This window comes from Pinus tabuliformis, chromosome 1_2 (assembly GCF_031772625.1).
Source record: "Pinus tabuliformis cultivar Carrire ecotype Pingquan chromosome 1_2, CPIR1, whole genome shotgun sequence".
NCBI lineage: Eukaryota > Viridiplantae > Streptophyta > Pinopsida > Pinales > Pinaceae > Pinus > Pinus tabuliformis.
In genome coordinates, this window is record NC_142298.1 from 726,437,787 (window position 1) to 726,443,896 (window position 6,110).

A 6,110-nucleotide genomic window follows, 5' to 3' on the forward strand; every position below is an offset into this window, starting at 1 on the left:
TAAATTAAAAAACCAACAGTACCCTTTTGAAGAGGACTCGTAAACAAAGATATTGGTATCGTTTGAATTTTTTTCAGTGTGTATATTTTATGTTATTGATATTTTATTCACCCCCTTTGAAACTATCCAAAAAAATTCAAGTGTTATGTTTAAAAGAAATTAGATGGAAAATATCATATGAATTCGAAAGTGTCACGTTGGATAGAGGATTCTTTCATGAATCCAATGTGATCAACTTCGCCACTTAAGGACAATTTTTGCCCTAAATCTGACAGGGTACAAAATTGGCCTCCAAACAGATTTGCATAAGAGGTGTTGAAATTGCAATTTTTAGTACTTCAAGAGCTTGATCGAGCGCTTAAATTCAAAATTCAAATTTCTCGATCAAGCATTAAAGAAACCCTCGATCGAGTGGCATACATGGTTAACCAAGGGCTTGATCGAGCCATTAAAAAACTGACCCACCAACGGCCTTACCAACTTTTTATTAATGGCATGAATGGTAGATCATACAGCTCAAGGGCTCGATCGAGCCATAACTCTCAATTGAGTCATTAACTCGAGTTATAAAACAACTCGATTGAGAGTGTTTAAATGCTCAATAGAGTTATTTTTAAGTGCTTCAATAGCTCAATCAAACACTTACAAATTCCTCGATCGAGCGCTATAAATTTCTCAATCAAGCATCCATTTTTAGCAAAATGCGCCCTCATTTCACCAAAAAGTGTAATCCAGCTCCATGCTTTGACCTTGAGACACATGCAAAATTCTATATATAACCATTGTACCTAAAACCAATGTGTTCTGGGGCCACCTTCCCCTACAAATGTTGAATAGGGGATTGAGTTTGTAGCCACATGATTTCCTTTTTTTCCCTTTGATGATGTAGTGCTACACCAATATGTATAATCAAGAAAAGATAATGGATTATAAGCCTAGCACAATATTCATAATAACTCCTCTAACACCTTATGTTTGTCGTGACAAGTTGGAAAGCCACCTACACAAATACACTGCAAAGTCCCAATAGTCTCCATGAATTTTAGTTGAGGTTTCCCTTGTACTCCATACTCAAGGTGATACACCTCCCACACTTGAGAGGGTATATCACCTATGTCCAATATTTGAAAGAGATGCCTACTTTACTCCACATTGGTGATGAGGAGAAAAAAACTTGGCTTAAAATTCCCAAATTGCAATGTAATTATTCCACGCACTAAGAATCTGGCCCATCTCATTGTCACTTTGTATATTTGCTTGCCAGATTGTTTCCATGTGCACCACTTTCATACATCATGGGATTGTGCATGGTTGTGTGGTTCCACCAATCCACAAGGTTCCAAGTGGTTGCTTTGTGGCTAGATTTTCCAAGTCATCTACTTCTACGTTCTCGAAGGGTGTGAATTTCCTTGTGGTCTGGGATTGGGTCTACGACTTGATTCCATTCTCTTGTATATTAGTTGCATTTTCAAATCCCATGGGTTGGTGCCAAGATTTAAATGATGAATGCTGTTGTTTAAGTCTCCAACTATGATTAGCCTGTACGTTGGGATATTTTTGAATAGTTTAATACCTTCAAATAAGGCATGCCACTTAACTTCATTGATTGATGCTATGCCCACACTTGAGGATTAAGTTGTCTTTATTTATCTACTAACGGACTCTCTCCCCTTCTCACACTTTGCCACCCCCAAACTTTCTACAAACTCATAACTTATTTCATTTACGCTTTGTTTTAATACTATTGGTTTCATCTAGCCATTGGACGAACTTCTTGTTTTATGAAAAACAGCAATTTAACTATTCTGGAAACATTAGTCAAAACTTTTATATCTAAATATTCATTTGAGTTATGGATAGTTACAATAATTTTTTTTACTAGCATGACTTTAACTCCTAGTTTTCTTCTTGTTTTATGAAAAACAATAATTTAACTATTCTAGAAACATTAGTGAAAACTTTTATATGCAATATTCAATTAAGGAGTTGCCCACGGGGCTTTGGATTGACGGTGAATGGGTGCGCTGTTAAGGCACTCCTTGCAATAGGTCACCGGTTCAAATCCCCCGTGGACACTTAGGTTAGTCTAAACTAGAAAAAAAAAATATTCAATTAAGGAGTTGTAGATAGTTACAATAATTTTTTTACTAGAATGACTTTAACTCCTAATTTTTTATATATAAAATATACCACAAAATTGTATATTTAATTTCAAAATATATCACTGGACTTAAGCATTTGAGGAATGCGTGTTTTATTCTCTGTTAATTATAAATAATAATAAAAATTCTTATTTTTACAAAAACATATATATATATATATATAAATAAATCTTAATCATTCTCATTCATATATATATATATATAACTTTTTTTATTGTAATATAATGTAATAACAAAATATAATAATTAACTAAACTTATTTTATTGTATTGCATTTCGATATAATTTATATTCCTATACAATGACATTTCCTCCTCATTTACATTCATATATGTGAATGTCGATAAATAATAATAAAGATATAATAACTGAATAACTTTATTATATATTTTAATATATCATAGCTTATTATAAAATTCCATTCCCTCGCATTTTTTTTATCATAATAAAAATATGTTGAAATAAACAGTAACATGCCATGATCCATAATTAAATCCTTGCCTCCATAAAGCTTGAAGAGACTTTAAAAAATGAGGTCACAATAAAGCAAAATAATAGACTAGCCTTAGGTTTCCCATTATACATCCCTGCTGTATAACAGTGAACAACTTGTACAGTCGGCCCCTGAAAATGGCATGTCGTACTAAACAGAGCAGTCCATAGCATTATGAATTCGTACTGAACAGGGCCAATGGTGACATCAGGAGATTATTTGTAGATTTTAATCAATCTTGTGATCCTCTGGTATCTTTGCAGTGATTTGTGACATTATGTGTACACAAAACGTAGTCTCTGCTAAAAACAGAAAGCAAGCTCTTTGTCTCAAACGAATAAAGCAGATTTTGTATTTTATCCCTCGCAGATGTAAATGTGAAGTTGAAAGGAGAGAATTTAAGAATTTTCCACTTTATTAAAGTGAAAATAGTATCAACTAAGACAGTTTATGCTTCAATTTCTTCCTTGTCCAGTTAACATCAATGTAAAGCAAGCTACATATGTAGTCATAAACTAAATCCATGGCAGATTGACATTTGAGTAACAGTAGAGCAAGTGACTGCATCTACAGAGAAAAGATAAAGTGGAAGACTTTCATAAACTAAATCCATGGCAGATTGACATTTGAGTAACAGTAGAGCAAGTGACTGCATGTACAGAGAAAAGATAAAGTGGAAGACTTTCATAACATATGACATTAGATGACATGTTTGTCTATGTAATACTATTATTTATTTTGATTTTTCGAAAGGGTAGATAGATGAAAGGTGAAGCAATCCAAGATTTTTATAATATAAGATATTAGATGACATATTTGTCTATGTAACACGATTATCTATTTTGATTCTTCAAAATAACAAGTAAATGTGGTTCTTAAACATAACAAAAGCAAAGTAAAGCAAAGTAGATGTTTTCTTAAACATAGCAAGAACCAGCTTATTACAGTCAATATATGACATTACACTTCATTCATGAGTCCAAGAATGTTGGACACCTGTGTTGGGCACCTGAGCTAAAGAGCTGGAAATAACTTTATGGGAGTTTTTCATATATTTTCCTAGGCATTTAAACCCAATGCAAGATTTACCTAACATATAATATTAGATGACATGTTTATCTATATAACAAGATTATCTATCATGATTTCCAGAAATAGCAAGTAGATACTGTTCATAACATAGCAAGTACCACATTGGTACAATGAAGATATTACATTAGACTTCATTCATGTGTCCAAGAATGTTGGACACCTGAGTAGAAGTGCTGGAGGTAACTTTATGGGAGTTTTTCATGTAGTTCCTGAGACGTTTAAACCCATATTCAACCACGTCCCAGGCATGAAGGACGATATAAGTCCCAATGCCAGCGATCAATCCATTGGAAATGGAGTAAGTAAGAGGCATTAACACCATCGTCATGAATGCAGGTACAGCTTCCTTCATGTTCTCCCACTCAATATCCATAACCGCTTTCATCATCATTACCCCTACCAGAACGAGAGGTGGCCCAACCGCCCATGGTGGGATGGCTGCAAGAAGAGGGGTGAAAAACAGTGCCAGAAAGAAATAAAATCCCACGGCCACAGCAGTCAACCCCGTACGGCCTCCCTCGCGAATACCAGTCGAGGACTCTATAAACACAGTCACAGGAGACGTCCCAAGAGCTGACCCAACAACAATGGCGGTGGCATCGCTCATGTATGCAAAATATTGACCTTCAAACTCACCTTTCTCATCCACAAACCCTGCAAACTTCGCCATGGAATATAGCGTTCCAGTTGTGTCCAGTAAATCAACGTAGAGAAATGTGATGAGAGCAACCCAGAGCTCAGATTTTCTAAATTCTGCAAAGCTGAACGCTCCTGCAGTGCTTTCGATTATATGAACATCCATGATTTTCTTAAAGTATTGGAATGACTGGTTGCCTTGGAGAGTGTTGGGGAAATAGGTCACTTGAGTACCTCTAATCCAGGAGATTAAGGTAACGAAGAGAATCCCATAAATCATGGCTCCCTTAACTTTCTTCATTAGGCAATAACTTATGATAATAAAGCCCACGGTCCCCAGCCAAAAAGTGGGACTTTCCATGCGATGGCTGGTACAGAGTATGTCAGCAGAAGCAGCTGCACCAGGGATTAGAACCATGGTTCCATTGACATTTCTAACAGGAGCTACCTGGCTCTTATATTGGCTAGGGCATGCAGAAATTGTGAGAAGGGTTGAAGGGCTAAAACCCACGAGACCAATCCCTTGGTCAGATTGAAGTCCTATGAGGGCAAGAAACAGTCCAATCCCCGCTGCAGATGACAAGCGAACGGGTCTAGGTATCATCTTAGCGAGCTTAGCTCTGAAACCAAGAGCTGAAATGATGAGAAACATGCAGCCCTCTAGAAATACAGCAGCAAGGGCACTTTTATATGAAATATTCCCTGACCCATGGAATCCTACAACATTGTAGGCAAAATAGGCATTAGCTCCCATTCCTGGTGCAAGTCCCAAGGGCAGATTGGCAAAAAGTCCCATTATGAGACACCCAATGAGGGACGAAACAGCAGTGGCCACTATGAGGTCTCTCTTAGTACGTTCTAAGCATTGCTCATAGCCACGATTCACTGGAGGGAACTTACACTGAGGTCCAGGCTTCACTAGCTTGAGCTCAATAAGTGAGCTTCCATTGGAGCTCTTGAAAGCACCATGGCAGTCATGGGGAGATACTGAAGCAACATTGCAAACCTTTGTACAGTCTGCAACACTGCAAGTTCCTCCAGAGTCAGCCAAGATGCTCGCATTGACTGCTAAAATATATGCCATGGTAAGGAAAGTGGCAGTTCCTGCCCGGACCTCTTTTGTGAAACATGTCTTCCGGGCTTCCAGCTTGAAGTACCTTCCAATCCAACTCTTGTTGATTCGATCATTCAGTTGGGCCTCTCCATGCTCCCATTTTTGCCACAAACTTTTGACACAGCCCAACATCTTGACTAAACCACTCAGAGCTGTAACACAGATTTTCAGTGGATGGCTAATTGCTAACAACGTAGACTGATTTCATTCAAACTCAGCACCATTAACATGCCCACAGACACAAAAGCAAGAGCGGCAGCGGCGCTGAGAACAGCTTCTCACCTTTCCTGCACTAAAGCACCCACTGCTTTAAAAAGAAATTGACATTCCTCAAACGTTACCGGAACTATTCAAGGCCAAGCACGTCGCGTCCGTACCCCACTCAGACCAGTGCACCGAACGTGCCCACTTTTACAGCGTGGATTATTCTTTCATGGCTATTCTCTAAATAATTGGTGGTTTGATTTATTTTATACAAGTGTCATCGTACTTTCTCCTTTACCAAGATTGAGGCCCTTCATATATCATCATAGCCCCCTGATGCTTATTCCCAAGCGAGGTGGGGATTTTTAGTTTTGTGTTTTTTTTTCTCGAGCGTGCAGACCTATGCATA

General features: G+C 37.6%; 1 pseudogene; it reads right to left on the reverse strand.

Moving 5' to 3' along the window:
• Positions 1-3,565: 3,565 nt before the first annotated feature.
• On the reverse strand, positions 3,566-5,789 carry LOC149207814 (adenine/guanine permease AZG1 pseudogene; annotated as a pseudogene).
• Positions 5,790-6,110: the final 321 nt, after the last annotated feature.